This window comes from Octopus bimaculoides, chromosome 1 (genome assembly GCF_046866305.1).
Source record: "Octopus bimaculoides isolate indiv1 chromosome 1, ASM4686630v1, whole genome shotgun sequence".
In the NCBI taxonomy this organism is placed as follows: Eukaryota; Metazoa; Mollusca; class Cephalopoda; order Octopoda; family Octopodidae; genus Octopus; species Octopus bimaculoides.
In genome coordinates, this window is record NC_142928.1 from 54382202 (window position 1) to 54402316 (window position 20115).

The 20115-nt window shown below is 38.1% G+C and overlaps 1 long non-coding RNA gene across 1 annotated transcript; it reads right to left on the reverse strand.

Annotated features, from left to right (window-relative positions):
- Positions 1 to 15848: 15848 nt before the first annotated feature.
- On the reverse strand, positions 15849 to 16291 carry LOC149137545 (uncharacterized). Its single transcript, XR_016238628.1, has 2 exons — positions 16078 to 16291; positions 15849 to 16044 (listed from the first exon to the last, which is right to left on the reverse strand). It is a non-coding gene; the product is annotated as an uncharacterized LOC149137545 (long non-coding RNA).
- Between the last annotated feature and the right edge of the window lie 3824 nt (positions 16292 to 20115).

Here is a 20115-nt window from a genome sequence, read left to right on the forward strand (position 1 = left end):
ATGTCGCAAGTAATGGCGGGGTTTGCAATGTTGGAGTTCACTGCAATAACAACTATGTCATCCGTATGGTGGTTTTCGATTTTTAATATTTTACTTTCGTGGTGCAAGCCCTCTTTGTGAAGCACGTGATGATTTGAAGTGAGGTATTTGTGTACTTTGCAGAAATTGGGAACTAGACAGAGCTGGCTTTAAAACTTGACGGATCGAATGAAATGTTTGTAGATTAATGTTTTTGCTTCTTTATGTTGGCTAAATGCAAATCATCTAACTATCCGTGTGCATTGTTCCCCTTCCCCGCTTAATTGAGTTTTCTATACAGTATAAACTATATATCTGCTGCAGAGCTGGCTGCAAGTAATTTCATTACCTTTATCATCTATCTGTGTGGCATTGCCATATTGTTGATTGTTATGGCTGGTTATAATTGACGCTCTTTCTTCAACTTGCTGATGAGGAAGGGAGATGGTGGATTTGGTAAGTGCTAACATAAGTCTGTTGCATGGAGTTTAGTTTATAGACTGTTATTCTAGTGTTGGAGTGGTGCAGCTGTGTCTTGGAAAATGACAGAAAGATATCATTCTGATGTTATCGTGATATGAGACTGAACATGTTTGAGAAGTTTCTGTAGGCACAGGTTGAGAGAGAGAGGGAGAGAGAGAGAGAGAGAGAGAGAGAGAGAGAGAGGGAGAGAGAGAGAGAGAGAGTTAGAGAGAGAGAGAGAGAGAGAGAGAGAGAGAGAGAGAGAGAGAGAGAGAGAGAGAGAAAACACATTTTGTAGCTACTCTTTCCGAGGAATTAAAAGTTCTAAATGTATTTTGACTTGTCGGCAAAAGAGGTAGTTTTCATGCCAGTGTTTTGTTTAGGGGGCATTGAATATTTTGTGTCAGAGACAAAAGCTTTCCTGATGTCATTGGTTTTAAGCTTGATCCATGTGAGGTGCTTTTTCTTATTGAAGTCATCATGTATTTTTTGTGTAAGCTTAGTGAGTAGTACTATGGCTCAGTAAAGTATCTGAATCCTTCCAGAAATTTGGAGAGGTGTATAGTGATTCAATTTTAAATCTTTCTAATATATTAGAGAATGTACGTTGGGGGATGAGCGATCTGTATGAAGCTCCTTCACTTGGTAGAAGGGTTGTGAAATTATTTTGATTTTGACAAATTTCCAGGTTCTGTGGATTTGGCAATTTTTGTACAAGTAGTTGAGAAATATTGATGAGTGCAATGATTTCTTCAGGTTCTATATCTTTCAAATCTGTACCAAGCGGACACATCGATTTACTCAGTAAGAATTCACTGTTAGAAATTGGTAAGGTAATTTTTTTCTTGTACCAGCTTCCAACAATCGAATCCCTTTCTTGTACTAATGTGCGACAGATATTGCTCTTGATACTTTATGTCAAGCCGCACTTACCTTGATTAAACTTCTTTATCTCATTTCAGATGTCCTCCAGAATGTATACAATTCCTCGAAAGAAGGGGTTTCTGCGATTTTTTAATGATTGTGTCTTTAACTCGAACGAATTTATTCTTAATTACAAACTTGTAATCAGTTCAAATATGCTTGAGGAATATTCGAACTCGTAAAAAAGCTATTCACTGTATTTTGTCATGGAGTAAATTTCTCGCTGAAGACAGATAGGTGTAAGCACACAAAGTCAGTTCGCACCGTTCTCGAACTAGACTGGTGGATGCATGTGCCTTTCAGAGTGGTTATCTCCTTCAGCACTTGAGACAGGAGAGGTGGCGTTGCGAACTGACAAGAGGTATAGGTCTGTCTTATATTCCCGTCATCGCACTATGACAGGTTGCGCTAAGTGGGGGATTTTTGAAAATTTAATTTTTTTAGGCAGCCCAAGAAGAGAGGAGCATATCATTGTTAACATTACGAATAGTGATGAAAGGTCTTTGACTGATAAACAACCTATTAATTGTTTAACCAGCACATTAAACAAACGATAGATTAGTTAGTTGAACTGATTTATTTCTTGATGTTGTGGTCTATGCATATATGGATGTATTATGTATATTGTATGTACTCATACCAGCATACAATTTTACAGGTATTTAAACCATAAAACTTAAACGTGTAGTTTTCTTTTGTCACTTATTGAACACAAAAATCTGTAAACTATAAAACTGGCCTCTTCTTAGTTACCCAACAGGCTAGAGGTAATCCCATAAAATCAGAATCACTTTGTCTTAAGTCAATTTATTGTCAAATATTTATTACAATTACTTAATGGAATTGACGAACGTTACACACTAAGAGCATGACTACGTCTTTTATTCCCTAATACACACACACACACACACACACACATACATACTTACATATTGTATACAAGCACACATGCGCACGCGCATATATATATATATATATATATATATATATATATATATATATATATATATATATATATATATACTAGCAGAAATACCCGGCTTTGCCCGGGTTAAAAAGAATAATGAAATCTAAAAACGCCGTCTAGACTACGCAACCCTCAACTGTTAGTAGCTATGATACCATATTTCTACATTAATAACTCTCCAATCCATGCCAGCATGGAACATAGACATTAAGTGGAATGCCAGTCTCTCATCTAGGAGGGCCTTGAAATCAATGTTACCAACTGGGGACTATGTGTGTCGTAGTGATAATAAAAAGACCCAAAGGAGGTCTGCAACGAAATAATTTTACTCAACACTTTGCAAGTGAATCAGTGGAAGCAAAGATGCGTCTCATTTACTTGACAATTTATGCACCACATTGCAGAAATCACAATGAAAGTATATCTGAAAGGGTAGTCTTACACTGTTGTACCGTTGAATTACAAATAATACTCATCTGTTATGTTAGGGTTAATATTTCATCAACATCAAAAATATATGAATTTTCATGGGAGTTATGGCCGTTATACATAGAATATAATTTCCAAATTTCATAAAGATCCGTTCAGTACTTTTGACGTAGTTTTGGATAAGAAAACAAATGACTAATGTGTGTGTTTGTGTACATGTGTTTGTGTGTGATGGGTGTATATATGTATAGATATCTGTATGCATGTATATATATGTATATATGTGTACATATTACATGTACATCTATATATATATATATACATCTACACATGTGTATACATATACATGTATGCATATAGATCTATATCTATATATACGTATATCTATGCATATACGTGTACATATACATCTCTTTCTCTCTCTTTCTCTCTTTCTCTCTCTCTGAAAGTATCTGTCATTACAGTATCGAAATGTGATTGTTTCAGTTAGTGGAATAACGTGTACATATACATCTATATGTATACATATACATCTCTCTTTCTCTCTTTCTCTCTTTCTCTCTTTCTCTGAAAGTATCTGTCATTACAGTATCGAAATGTGATTGTTTCAGTTAGTAGAATAGTTTCATTTTTAAAGTGAAAGTATTTGACATGAGTGTTTTTGTTTCACTTTTGACACGTAATACTTAAATAGTGGAGGAGATATTATGTTGCTGTGGGCTCGAACTCTGCAAGAAGTTAAAATGTTTTTTGACTAAAACACAACTGGAACCCTAAGTAAGGCATCTGTAAAATTTGAATGAAATTGGTTGTGTAGTTCTCGAGTTTTAGGGATTCACACAGACAGACAGACAGACACACACACATTCTCATTTTTATATATATAGATATCACTGAAACCATTCAAACTGTACTTGTCTCGCTACTCAGGTTTCACGGCACTGCAGTCTCAATAATCTGGCGAGAACTTCTGTTTCAATAAACTATATACTCTCTACGTAATGTACCGAGCACTCCTCTCTTATTCGTTCGACACAATTCGCCGCTCATGTCCGTGTGTATGTATACACATACATACATACGTACATACATACATACATACATACATACATAACAATATATATTCAAGAGAAAGTCGGACTGCTACAATCTGTAATGTATTTGCGTGCGTGTGTGTGTATGTGTGTGTGTGTGTGTGTGTGTGTGTGTGTGTGTGTGTGTGTGTGTGTGTGTGTGTGTGTGTGTGTGTGTGTGTGTGTGTGTGTGTGTGTTCCTAAATGCAATTTACATGGAAGATGAATTATATCTGAACGCTTTACGTCTGGCTTATTTGCAATGTATAATCTTTTGTGACATCTTACTGGAAAGATGATTCCTGTATGTACTGGCACTATTCGCGAAAACATTCCGCTGGTATGTTTAGAGTACATTTGCAATTCTTTATGATACATTATATCGATGTTTTGACTTTAAAATAGGTTTTTCTCAAGAACAGAATAAAAGCAAATATCGGTGAATTTTTTATCTTAACCCGATCCGTATCGTTCTGAAAAGATCGTGTTCTTTACCAAATTGTCATTAGAAGAACTTTCTCCAATGTTCGAAAATACTTAACGAACATAGAAACACTGCGAAATTAATTGGTCTGTAGACATAATGGCTGCACAATTTCAGATAAGGAATCAACCAATGTGTGTGAGGAATTCACTGGTTGGTTACATTTTAAAGCATTGTCGATTTTAAAACTAACCTTCAAATACTTAAAAACCCTAAAATATGTTGGAATTTTTTCTCCTGAGTATGAGTGAACTTTCACTCTGATACACCTAATTTTCTTAAGTTTGTGTATTTATACTGGTCGTATCCATCGACATATGGTTTAATGCAAACCGTACATAAAAGGAAAGACCCATAAAAGGGTTAACTTAACAAGCTCTCTATTACCGCGGCTAAGATAAATTAATTATTAGAAAATACCACTACGGTTGATCAGCGGTGAGATATTTCATTTTTCATGTGGTATACATTTGAAATTTATTTCACTGGCTTAATGTTAGCAGCAGCTAACCACTTTCCCTGTTTTATTTATTTATGTATTTATTGTATTTATTTACTTTTTGTCTGTTTTCTTTTTCTTTTTTTTGAAAAAGAGCTTTACTTTTATTCTTTAACAGATGTTTCTAGAAGTTTCTAACTTTTCCCTCAGCTTTCCCATTAAAAAACATGGTCTAAATAACCTGATAACCTTTTCAGTATCTTCAAGAAAGGCCGTTTTCTCTTTTCGTCAACACATCTCATAACCTTTTCCCCTTTTCCCAAATAAATAAACAAACAAGCAAACAAATAACTAACTAACTAACTAAATAAATAAATAAATAAATAAATAAATAAATAAATAAATAAATAAATAAGAGAAATCGGAATAAAGAAAAAGAAAAACTTTTCCTTTAAAAAAAAGAAATATCGTAGCTTGCTTACAAAAAAAATCAAAATAAGAAAATGAAATTCACACATTTTAATATAAACAAGAAAGAGTGAACCAAATAAATAAATAAATAAATAAACTAATTAGAAAGAAAGAAAGAGAAAGAAAGTAAGTAAGAAAGAAAGAGAAAGAAAGAAAGAAAGAAAGAAAGAAAGAAAGAAAGAAAGAAAGAAAAAAAGGCTACAAGGATAGTAGAAAGAGAGGTATAGGGCTGGGGTCAGTTTTCTTTCACTCTAAAGATTAACTTTCTTATGTCCGGGAACTAATATTTTCATTCCGACCAGGATTTGACATTGCTTTTATTATTTCATTCAGTACGACCACAAAGAAGCAATGGACGGTGGGCTGCTTTTAAAGAAATCATTTGATTTGAGTGGCGGTTTACAAATAGATGTGTGAAGGGGTTGTCACAAAGAATAAAAGGTCTCGAAAAGGCACATACAAGGTGTAAAATGGATTAAGAAAAGCAAATATATACAATTAGAATGAGATGGAGACGAGGAGGAAGAATAGTATCGAGATAGATATAGAGAGAAAGCCAAAGAAGAAAAGGAAAAAAATGGGAAGGAAATATGATAGAGTTATCCTTTGATTTACTTTTACTGTATATAATTAAATGGAGTAAGAGGAGAAGGAAAACCTAGAAGTGGTGATGTATTAAGTAAAAATAACAAACAGCTATAATAGCCCCAACAATGGCGACTATGTTGACAATAAGTGAACAGCAGAAACACAATACATTTATTAGTAGCTCTAGACAGAGGCCTTACAGTATTTAGTTATGTCCCTTTATGTTCTGCTATGAAATCTTTACTGGAGTCGAATTTTTCTTTCATTTATCCTGGATTATTGACTATCACTTACAGCCCTTTTTTTTATCCACTCAGTTATAACTCAGTCTCTTTATTAAATGGGTTTTCCGCTAAATGAAAGCAAAAAAAAAAAAAAATTATAAATAAATAAATACTTTTTGCGCTTTTGGAAGTACTAGTTTCCAGTGTTGTGCTCAAAATAATCTATGTAGCAACTTCTCGCCTTTGCGTTGGTAGGTTTTACTACATATGTTTTTATTTGAATACACATAAATATATACAACAACAACAACAGCAACAATAATAATAATCCCTTCTACAGTAGACAGAAGGTCTGAAAATTTGAACTCAGAACATAAAGACAGACGAAATACCACTAAGCATTTCTCCCAGCGTGCTACCGTTTTTGCCAGGTATTTAAACTGTATAGACATATTGTATAGACATTTTGACAAGCTTTGTATGTTGTGCACTTCAGAGTATTGTGAAATTTTATTTTCAAAATTGACTCTTGTTAATAACCTTTAAAATAAAATTCCATTTGCATGTACAGAAGATACTGAATGCCGAAATTTTTCAACGCATCCGTAAAATAATTCTGAATATAGAATATAATGTGGTTGAAACGAATTTTAACATCTCAATAATTTGAGTATTTCTTTGAAATACATTTACAGTGCTTTTTAAATAATTTAGTATTTGGGGTTTCCTATAACAATTCTATGATCGCCCTCTAATAATTCCAGTAGAAAGAATTATAACATCCAGTTGCATTAGTTTATTTTGCAAACAATATAATTCCGAATAATTACTAGAACAGAACCATTTGAACTTTCAAACATTATGATTATATCCCATTATTCAAACGTTTTGTATGTGGGTGTATGTGTGTGGATGTATGTGTGTGGGTGCGCGCGCGCGAAAGACCTCAATTTTACTATACTGCATATGACAATAAACAGAGTAGTCTATAATATCATATATTATCGCGTGTCCGTGGTGCCTTTCACTAGGATGCCTCTGACCAACACCTTCTCTTCGGTTTATTTAGAGGACAATCCTCTCCCTCAATATATAGCCCAAGATTGGAATGCCGTTACTGATGATGTACAGGCACGCGCTGATGTTCAATATTTATAAAGGTCCCTTGACGATGAGAAAGTGTGATCGCCAAATGTGGAGCACCCTCTTCCATTAGCTGCAGTCTTGGATCAAGCGTAGATTGGGCATGTGATATTTGGAATATTGCAACGCGTTCACAATCCTCTACTGGTCGGAATATGCTATCGGTGGAACATCTATGTTAGCATTCTATGCAAAGTTACTGCTGGGTATGAAGCGCGTCGACAATTACCAGCCAACAAGTATATTCCTGAGAACTTTGCTACTAAGAGGCTTGGAAGTGTAGATGTGGAATTACTGTCAATCAGGCTTGTTCCAGAAATGTAGAGAGTGATGAACTCATTCTTCATTCACTTATTCAGCGTCTGTTAATGTACATAAAATGGGCCTGGCTGGACCCTATTTCTCTGATGAAATAGTTATCATTTTCAAGTTCTACTTGTATTAGAGATAGTTGGGTGATGAAAAGTGAGTGCAAGTGTATATGTGAAACTAGATCTAGAATTCTGCTTGGAGATTGCAGTCAAGAGAGGGGACACAATGAATCAAAAGTTTTTCTTTGGTCCTTTTTGTCAACTTAAATTTTTGGAATATCTAAACATCCATCCTTGGATATAATTCAAGTATTAAAATTGTAATACTTGTATTGTAGCTACAATAGCATTACTGCTGCAGTGACTCGGTTAAACTACTAACTTGCACACACTCAAATTTATATATTATATAATCAGTGCACATTGCACGGGCAGGTCAGGAATTGAACCCGGAACTTTGAGTTTAGATATGGAATCGATTAGCCAATGGCTTCCAATGACTGGATGAGACGCACTTGTCCATTTCTTGTTCGTGAAAGTCCGCTGCGACCTGTTACTACGAATGAAGACTGTAAGTTGACATCTTTGAAATTATAGGAAATCCTAACTCTCTTTCATAATTCTAAGACAATCTAGATCATTCTGTATGCAATGTGATATTTTTTGCTCCAAATCTGAAATATAAAATCTCGTTCTTTTAGCACGGACATATAATAAGTTGTTCTAGAAACGTTTGACCTTACCTAACACAATGAGATGCCTAATGTGTCCTTCGGTACTTCTAAATGATAACATTTCAACGTGAACATTTCTCTGACTTTCGAATAATTATCAACGACTGTCTTAGCTAAGCATGAATTGCAAATACACACTATCCTTGCCTTACAATCTGTTTGTTTATAGTTCTGTTACAAATTTTTTTCATTTTTTTGTTTCGTCCTTTCTACCTCATACTTGCTTTCTCTGAAAAGCGTTATCTTTTCAGTTAGATAATATGAATAAAAATAAATGCTATATAATCCTCCTCCTCCATTCGTTATATACTGTTTAATACTCATTTCTCAGAATCTCCAACCCCTCACATTAGACACGTTTCTGCTATACTGAACGACTCTCGGTTACTTTTAGTCTTCCGACGTGTGTGATGTTAGAAGTGTGTGGCTCTACTGTGTGCGTCGTTTATTGGTTAAACCGTTACTACACTTTTCTACTCTAGGCACAAGGCCCAAAATTTTGGGGGAGGGGGCCAGTCGATTAGATCGACCCCAGTACGCAACTGGTACTTGATTTATCGACCCCGAAAGGATGAAAGGAAAAGTCGACCCTGGTGGAATTTGAACTCAGAACGCAAAGACAGACGAAATGCCGCTAAGCATTTCGCCCGGCGTGCTGACGTTTTTCATTTCTTTATTGCCCACAAGGGGCTAAACATAGAGGGGACAAACAAGGACAGACAAAGGGATTAAGTCGATTACATCGCCCCCAGTGCATGACTGGTACTTAATTTATCAACCCCGAAAGGATGAAAGGCAAAGTCGACCTCGGCGGAATTTGAACTCAGAACGTAAAGACAGACGAAATACCGCTAAGCATTTCGCCCGGCGTGCCAACGTTTCTGCCAGCTCGCCGCATTAGAATAGCTATTTATTTAATTTTTTAAATGTTTTGAAGTTGACTGTAGATTATGTAATTGTATATTCTACATTGAATACGATAGGAAGTCTAATATAAAGCGGTATATAGAAACTGTAAAGTACAAACGATGTATACTGCTTCGGTCCAACAATTACAAAAATAACAACTTTCTTGATTAAGGCTAATACACAATAAGAAGACAAAATAATAACGATAGAAGCTACAATGGCCTTCAACACTTTTCAGGCCATGGGAATTTCTTTTTCTGTTCAAACGTGATGTCGTCGCGTTTCATTGAAGTATTTCATAGTTTAGAGGAAGTAACTTCTTAGCTATATATATATATATATATATATATATATGTATGTATGTATATAAGAATTGAAGGAAAATTTTACCCCTCTAAGTGGCTGTATAGGGCTTGTCTTAACAGTGGCAATATTATGTTGAGAAAAAAAAAAAAAAGAAAAAGAAATTCCAACTTGAAGTGGATAATTATTACAGCATTTGCTATGACTGTCTGTGGAATAGATTTTATCTCTTGAATTTGATGGTTTTACATGGCTGTTACTAAATATTCTTCCTACATAAAAACATGTGTAGAGTTAAATAAGAAGAGGATAAAAATTGACGATTTTTTTCGGTTAGAGGCTGTAATTTGAACAAGAGATAGAATGTAAACCTGAAAATTGAAGAGAAAAAAAAGTTATACCACGAAAAACAAGCATCCTGAATTAAAAGAACCATTCTTATTGCTGGGAATTTTAAGCCAATACTTGTGCTGAATACCAGCTCCTAATGCTAATGCCGAGTGTGTTTTGCTAATGAATGTTCAATGAATAAATGAATGAAATAGTTTGGATATAACTACAATAGAAGCTATTTAACAACGAACTAGGACCTAGACCAACAGTGCAAGAGATTTATAGTCAAATTCTACGAAACAAAGTCCAGCTAAGAAAATCTAGGTTATCTACGAAATATAATTAAAAGTAGATATTCAAATGCTTATGTTTAATTAATCTTTTTACGTATTTTGGTAAAATAAATTATTTAATACCAATATCAACGTGTTTAGGTACGCGTATACATATTAGAATTCATTTGAATTTAAATGTGAAGATACTTTGTATTTGTGTTTACCAAATTTGACAAACTTATATATAAATAACTAAATATATAAATATTTATTAAAACATAAGAAAGGAAAGTTAACTGAAATAAAGAGGAAATAACGTTTTACTGATTCAGTTTAATGATGTTGGCAGTTATATATAGAATTGAAGTGGAATGTTCTGAATTTTTGTCAACAATAGAGTAAACTTTTCGGACAGCATCTGGTTCGCTAGACTTAGAGGATCAGACTTCGAATTTCAATAGATTTACAAAATAGTGTGTAAGATAAAATGAAACCGCGATTAAATAAGCACAAGTTAGAGTGGGCACCAGTGAAGATAAGCTATTATTATTTTTTTTTGTTACAGTAGATGTTATCGTAAATTAATTTAGAGTTAAGAAAACTTCTACAAAATGAAACCACTCGAGAATTTCCTAAAAGGCAAAAAATATATTATTGACAAAAGAATACGACTTTTCATAGGAAATCTCGAAGGTAACGGTATCGCTATATGTACACACACATACATTAAGTGTGTATGCATAATATATGCGTTTGTATATATGTATGTATCCGTGTGTGTGTGTGTGTATGTGTGTGTGTGTATGTATGTATATACACACGCACACACACACATATATATACCATGTTACATTATATTATGTATGTGTATGTATGTTCAGTTGTTTCAATTCTGTGAAACTAACACAAATTTAGCTTTCTCTGGTGTACGACTGTCGACTTACACCTAACTGTAATCAAACTCAATCTTTGCCGCTTCACTATCTTTTCTTTAGAGGTGTTACATTTTTTTTATGTAGAAAACGTGTAACATTTATCGTACTTATCGTACTTAGCTTTCTCCTGGTATTTGTAGCTTTTACCTTTGTTAGGTTATTACTCCTCATTAATATATAAAGTTTAGTAACAGGAATACACGATCAAAGAAAAAAAAACTTCTAGATTAATGAATTTGTCAGAAAGAGACCTAAGGAAGGAAAGCCAACATAATTTAGAATGCCAGCAACAACGGGATTTTGGAGGAATCTCAAGTATATCTATTAAAACAAAACAGAAGCCGATGTAGTAATATGGAAGAGAAAAAGGAGGATAAATTTTGACAGTGAATCAAAAACTAGAGAATATCAATGAAAAAATCATTAGAATGGCATACTTCTAAATATAGTCAAGGAATTTAACTTCACATAATCAATAAATCTTATATTATCATTTATAGGGAAATTTTGTTTTTGATCAATCCGGAACACTCGTCTTTTCTTAAAATGCTTTATGGTTTTACTAGCCTCTGTTTCTCAATTTAATTTGACATGTTTTGTCTTTCTCTAAATTCTAATATTGCCTGAAAATTTGAGAAAGGGCATAATTTCTCAAACTGATACTGGCTTCCTCCAAATATTATCAAAAGTTTTTACCGCTTCCTTTTTTTATTAATGAAAATTCAAAGTAGTTTGCATCCATATAGTTCTTAAAAGACACACCTCAATTTAAGCAGTCCCCTTCTTGTTCAAATTTACAGAAAACAAAAGACGAAGACAAGCGAGGGAACAAAAAGCAGGTGTATTGGTTTGACTCACGAGAAAAATGAAAAAGTCTTTGACGTTTCGAGCCTACGCTCTTCGATAGAAAGAGTTGAGAATTAAAAAATGGAGAGAGAACAAATAAAAAAAAAATGGAGAGAGAAAAATATATGTAGGGATTAACGATTCAACATGATGAAAAAAAAAATGTAATCACATATCTGTATATCCTTGAACGTCCTCTTCTCTAGATATCGTTTCTCACTTTCTTTTCACTCATTCTCATCCCTCGTTCGTATTTCTCAAACACAGTTCGCGCTCATTTCCCTTCCTATATGTATAAATATACATGTCTGCATTTTCATTATAAACCTAACTTTAACTTGGCTGTTGTATGACTGTACTATAATTTCCTAAAGTTTAATTTCCACAATTAAGACACTTAAATGACATCTCCTTAAAAGTCAGGCTAGAGTTAAGTTTATAATGAGAATGCAGACTTGTGTATTTATGTATAAAAGAAAGGAAATAAGAGTGAGCAGTGTTAGAGATATACGTATAAAGGGATAGGAATGGATAGAAAGAGTGAGGAACGCTGTCTGGAGTTAGAAGACGTTCAGAGGGATATACAAGTATGTGATTGTATATATGCTGCGTGTGTTGAAAGAAACAGTGATTTGGGAATTGAAAAAAAAAAGAAGGAAAAGAAAAGAGGTGGGTATGAAAAACTGATTGATGTTCTAAATCAATTGACCAGCCCATTCCCCCTTTTATGGGAAAAGTAAATTAAAAACAAAAACCAACAACCAACCATAAATCCTATGGGACACACCGGATTCATGGCTGATTACTGAAGCAGTTTTGTTGCAAATGGACTACACTTCCGTCCACATCAATTCACACTTCACACCTTTCAAAAAATACACTGTATTTTACTTTATTTCCTTTCCGCTTGCTTGAGATAGTCTTTTAGGGATTGGTTAAAAAAATTTGCGGGTGACTCAATATCTCTTACACAATACTGATAGTTAACACTGTTTTCATTTCACAGCAAATAACATTAACTGAAAAAAAAAAGATTTTATTTAAACAAGACAAAATTATTGCTACAAAAAACCCAGTCAGTATGATCTATTTTTTTGGTGGGGTCGCGGAGTGGGGGTGGAATTGTAAGCTTCAGCAAGGTAATAATATATTGGTTTCAAATTTTGGCACAAGGCCAGCGATTTCGGGGGAGGAGGTAAATCGATTACATCAACTCCAGTGCTCAACTGGTACTTATTTTATCGACTCCTAAAGGATGAAAAGCAAGTTGACTTTAGCAGAATTTGAACTTAAAGCGTAAAGACGGACGAAATGCCACTAAACATTTTGCCCGGCGTGTTAACCATTCTGCCAGTTTACGTCCTTGCGGGTGGAAATATATTAAGGAGAGCTAATGACAGCATTTCTAAAATAGTACCACACACTTCATCTTCTTATGAACGATCACTGAATTGATAATTCATTCAATAATAGTCAACACTGTTTTTGTGGGTCGACGGGAACAAATGTTTCTCCATCGGTTTCGACGAGAAGGATTCAGTTGTTCGATCAACTGAACTACCTGCAAAGTAAATTAGCGTCTGACTGACTGAGCATTCCAAAGTCACGTGTAACCATTTACATAACTATCTGACAGAATCAATGTACCACAGTACATGTCAAGTTTGCGTCATCGAATTACAACAGGGTTTTTCACAGATTTCGTCTACCTAATTCGACTCATAAGGCATGGGTTGTTCTGGGTAAATAGCAAGGCTCTTGCTCAAATTACTGCACACTTTGACCGAACCCCGGAATATCGTGATTAGAAGCGAAGTTCTTAACGAACACAACTTAATAAAACTAAAACAAAACACTATTTCCTTTTGAAAACACCTTTCGTTGTTTTTCAAAAATAGAAGGTTATAAGGAAAAAAGAGAAAAAGGAAACCTTTAAAATAAGCATACCTTAAAAATAAGTATACCTAAGTATAAAATAAGTATACCTAAGTATAAAATAAGTATACTTTAAGAAAAAAAGGTAAAAATAAAACTAGTGGTGTGCTTCTGCTGACGGTGGTCTAGTTAATAATTCTAGAAGAAATATTTTGATTACAGTATGGGTTTTAGATTTTATAACTCGTACTCATATGTATATGGATACGTGCACACCCACATATATGTGTATCTGTATGTCTTATTGCCCCTGTACACTGCATTTACTGATATCTAGGTATGCTTAGAATAAGGATGCACTTTTATCGATTTGACCATTCGCATAAGGCGTCTCTTTGTATTAAAAATAAGGACTTGTTGATCGATCGAATATTTTTATCAGTCATTGAGATGGTTGTCATGCGTGCTGCTAAGGTCTTAAATCACTCCACTACATTTTTTTGGCATAATCGTATAAAGTCCCGCGTGTAGAATTCAAATTCGCAAAAAATTCCCGAAAACTGAAAAATAAAAAAAGTTATGAAGGGTTATATGTCGTGCGTAATTCTGTGGTTTTATATCAAAACACAAGTGCTATTTTCAGGATGTTGACGAAATGTGCAGTGATACACAAAATGACAGCTTTGAAATTGTGTTTCTTGACTGGGTAAAATGATCAAACTTTAAACCTCTATAATTTTTTAAAAACATTTTTCTGGAAAAAGTTGAATAACTCCAGCAATTTAGCTTGGAAAGATACATTAATGTGCCGAATTTTAAAATTTTCCATAAACTTTGGTTTTTGAAATGCTAGCAGCCAAACGAACTAGATCCGTATTTGCTCCAGTAAAGACGTGTCATCTGACTCTGCTCTAATGACTTCTATTTGGGAATACCATACTGCCTCTCTGGCGCCATCTGTAGACATTCTTTTTCACATTTTTACTTTACTGATGCCTCCAGTCAAGAAAATTTGTCGACAGTACATTAGTGATTATTTATCGTTTGGATTTATTCCCTCTCCTCAGACCTGTCAGTTACTAATTTGCCTTCTTTACTATCAAACATCGACCAACGAAGCAATGAAACCTTCACGCTTGAAGTATTACTTTGATGCAAAGTATTCTGACAAGAAGGACAAGCCGTTATATACATATGTATATAGATATGCATTTGTACAAATGTATATGTATGCATATATATTTGGTGTTCATTTGCTTGGAATGCATATATATCTAGTGTTCATTTGCTAGGAATACAAAATGGCTGATCATTAGTAAGGAAAGACACACAAAAAAGAAAGAAGAAAGCAAAGGACCACTCATGAGGTCACAGAAGTGTGACGAAAGAACTCTGGCCGAAATATGATTTATATAAAATAAAGCTGAAGCAAATGAACACCAAATATATAGTGCGTGTGTTTTTATTGGCTAAACTGGCAGCATGACCTTCCCCAAATACAACAATATCTGTTTCAGCACACGAATTCGCATCAATAGTCTTGCAAAAACGAATATATAAACATATATATATATATATATATATATATATATATATATATATATATATATATATATATATATACATATACATACATACATACATATATATATATATATATATATATATATATATATATATATATATATATATATACGCATATATATATATGTATGTACACACACACACACACACACATATATATATATATATATATATATATATATATATATATATATATACGCATATATATATATATATATATATATATATATATATATATATATGACGTACGCTCACACGGACCCTGGCCTTTCAACTGGATTTTATGTACCCAACCGCCGGATTACCTTGGATTACTGTTCCCGTTGGATCTGCCTTTCCTGAACCTTGATTGAACATCAGCAAAATTTGTCCGTGACTCTTACAATTTTTTCCACCTTTTTCGACTTGTTTCACCTTTATCTGTTCTCCTTCTACCTTTCTCGTCCTTCCCTTGTCTCACCACTAATAACACCCACACCGACATTCACATCCTCTCACCATGCCTGACCTTCACTCCTTCACCCAACATCTTCAGTCCCTTCTTCGCCGTTTTCTTTCTTTTTTTCCCCCACAATGCTTGCAACCCACAAAAAACCTCTCTTACTTGCTCTTCAAAAAGACCCGCCACACTAGCCATCTCAACTTTCTCAGCCGCTGTCTCCGCCATCACGTCATACCCCGTGGCTTCCTCTTGAAATTCCACGCTCCCCCCTATTCCTCCCCCTTCATCGAGCCCACCCTTGCCCGCACCTCCCGCCTCATCATCCGTGCCACCATCCGTTCCACCCGTTCCCTCCTCCACTCCATTGACCACCAACTCTCCCAAGCTTACCTCCTCCTCTCCTCCCTCTGCCCTCAACCCTTCACCCAACCTATCCTCCGCTTCCTCCTCAATCTCAATCACCAACTCCACAATTTCCTCACACACACAAAAAATAAAAAACTCCACAATCTCCTCAACCCCCACCCTTCCGCACCCCTGACACCCTCCCCTTCAGCTCCCCCTCCCGATTCCATGCCCCCCTCCACCGCCCATTCCACACACTCACACTCCTCCCACCCGGACATCCTAACCCCCACGCCATCACCTCTCCACACCTCCAACAACCCCAACCCCACCCAACCCCATCCCACCTCTTCTCCCCCTCCTCCTCCTCCCCCCGCCTCTACACCTCCTCCTCCCGACCCTACTCACCCTACCACCCCGCTTCCTCACACGGTTGTGACTATACCACCCAAAATTCCCCCTGTCCGCCGCTGAGCGCTCGCTCCTTGGTAGGGGCCTCCGCTTCACGCCTCTCACGCCCCATTGTGACGAATTCGGGACTCGCACTGATGTCAGCCAGTTCCTGCGCCGCATCAAACTGTGCGCGTTCTTCCATACGTCAACACAGCGTCCCGACAATCGGGACTACTTCTCGGACCTGGGACGCCGCCCATCCAACTGGACGCCGCCTCCAGGCCAATTCAGTAGCCTAGACTTGTTCGTGGATGACTGTAAGGCGTTGGTCGAGCGTTTCGACTTTAAAAAAAGACCCCTCCGGGCCAATCTCACCCGGGCCGAATCGGTCGCCCTCCGCAATCTCCGCAATCTCCGCCGCCGTGACGACATCGTCATCAAGCCGGCGGACAAAGGTGGAGCAGTGGTGGTGTGGCGCACGGACCTTTACAGGAGGGAAGCGCTCAGCCAGCTTCACAATCCCCTCTTCTACCGCCTCCTCCCCTCCGACCCCACCCCCTCCTACCAACGGCTTGTGTCCTCCACAATCCATGACCTCATCTCCTCCTCTGCTCTCCCCGCTACCGCCACCAACCTCATCGTCCGCACACCTCGCACCTCCTCCATCTATTTCCTTCCCAAGATCCACAAACCTAACAACCCTGGCCGCCCCATTGTCTCTGCTTGCAATTGCCCCACCGAACTCATTTCAAAATACCTCGACCATATCCTATCCCCGTTAGTTGCTGCCCTCCCATCCCACATACACGACACCAACCACGCCCTTCGCCTCTTCAATTCCTTTTCCTTCCCTCCCGGCCCCTCACACCTCCTCTTCACCCTGGACATCAAATCCCTATACACGGTGATTCCACACAACGATGGTCTCTCAGCCCTCCAATACTTCCTTGACCGCCGCCCTGACCCCACACCTAGCACCCCTACCCTGCTCCGTCTGGCAGAACTCGTCCTCACCCTCAACTGCTTCACGTTCGCCGGAGATACCTACCAACAGGAATCTGGGGTCGCGATGGGGACGAGAATGGGGCCCAATTACGCCAACCTCTTTGTTGGTTACATTGAGGCCCAAGTATTCTCCCAATTCTCCGGTCCGACCCCGGAACTATACGGTCGCTACATAGATGACTGTATAGGAGCCACCTCCCTCTCCCGCGAACAGCTCTGCCTTTTCATCTCCTTCCTCTCCAACTTCCACCCCGCTCTTGACTTTACTTCCACCATCTCTGACACCTCTGTCAACTTCCTCGACATCTCTCTTTCCATCAACCCCCCCTCCAACTCTCTCACTACCTCCGCCTTCTTCAAACCCACTGACTCCCACCTCTACCTCAACTTCTCCTCCTCCCATCCATTCCACACCAAACGAGCCATCCCCTACTCCCAGTTCCTCCGCCTCCGACGTTTGTGCAGCCTGGACCAGGATTTCGAGACCCAGTCCCAGTATCTTGCTCGTCTGTTCATGCATCGAGGATACCCCTCCCACCTTGTCCAATCCGCCCTCGCCCGCGCTCGTCGAATCGACCGCACCACCGCCCTCTCTCCTCCCCCACACCAATCCCCTAACCGTACCCCATTCCCACTCCGTTTCCACCCTGCCACCCTACCCCTTCGTCGGAGGATCCTACGGGCCTTCTGTCGCCTCCAGCTCGATCCCACTACCCACCCCATTTTCCCCAACCCACCCCTATCCGCTTTCAAACGCGCCCGCAACCTACGCGATCTACTGGTCCGCAGTACCTTCTCCTCTTCCTCCCCACCCCCACCCGGCTCCTTCCCGTGCTCCAGATCCCGCTGTCACACCTGCCCCTTCATCACCAACACTACCTCTGTCACCGGATCGAACCTACAAACACTTCACATTCCACACAGTTTCACCTGCACCTCCTCCAACCTTATTTACTGCATCAAATGTACCCTATGCAACCAACTCTACGTGGGGCAGACGGGCCGCCGGCTGGCCGACCGTTTCACCGAACACCTAAGGGACGTTCGGCTAGGTTCGGACTCCCCTGTCGGCCGTCACTTCCAACTGCCCAACCACTCTCCCTCTAACATCTCCGTTTTTGGCCTCGCCCTGCACCATGGGTCCACTCCCTCGCGACTCCACTTGGAGCAACGCTACATTTTCAACCTTAATTCTTCTTTCCCCTTCGGACTCAACACAGCCTTCTCTTCCTTATGACTCTCCCCTTTACGTCCCTGCAACACTTTACATAATTTTTTTTTTTTTTTAATTTTTTTTTTAACCCCCCCTCGTCCCCCTTACATTATATCCATTATTCTCTTGTTATTAGACTTACTTTTTTCTACTTTTTATCTCACCACTACCTACACGCACACATACCCACACACCTTACATATATACCGCCCACATACATATACCGCCCACATACATGACAAACATACATACGCGCCCTCACACACACATAGCCGAACGCACATATATACACACACACACCCATATATACGCGCACGCCTACATACACAGCCGCATACACATGCACACACATACACACAGGAGTGCACACACAAAATAACACGCATACCTGGCACACATACGCACGCACACACATAAACACACACATACACACCCCTCACATACATAAAACCACACACACACACACACACATACACGACACACATACACATATACACACAGGCACACATACACATATACACGCATGCACACACACCTCTCACATACACAATACTCACTCATATACATAACACATACGCACGCACGAAAACATACACAATATACACATACACGCACGCACAAAAAATTTACACACACGCGCACACGGAAACACATACAGACATACATAAACACACACACACCCGTACCTAACACTCACAATCCCCCACACACACGCACATCCACACATATACACACACACGCACACACCCACATACACACACACTTCTCACCAACACTACACACTCACACAGACACGCATACAATCATACACACATGGGCATAAACAACACACGCATATACAATAGCAAACGCACGCACACACACGTACACAGCAACGCACATACACACAACATACACATACACACAAACACACACGCACGCACAGAAAACATACACATACACACACGCGCACATACAAAATACACACACACACGTACACGTACCTAACACCGACAACCCCACACAAACACGAACACACACACACCCAAACAACCACCTGTTGACCTTCTACCAACACTGTCTACAACGTCCACTAACCAGTCCTGCTACTAATTTCTTCCACTACGTCATACACACACACACACACACACACAAACACACTAACAGATAAACCACCAAACCATGCACACACACACACACACACATACATACGCACACACACGTTCTGTTATCACACACACACTCGCAGACTTTCGCACGCGCACCGATATTCATCTCCCTTTTTCACTCTCCTTTCTTAGAAAGAACTTTTCCCCCACCACCTCCTCTTCCGGTCTTTTCATCATGTAACCTCGTGGGCATCGGTACCATTTTCCTCTTTCTCCGTTCTTCCATTCTCCGAACTTTCCAT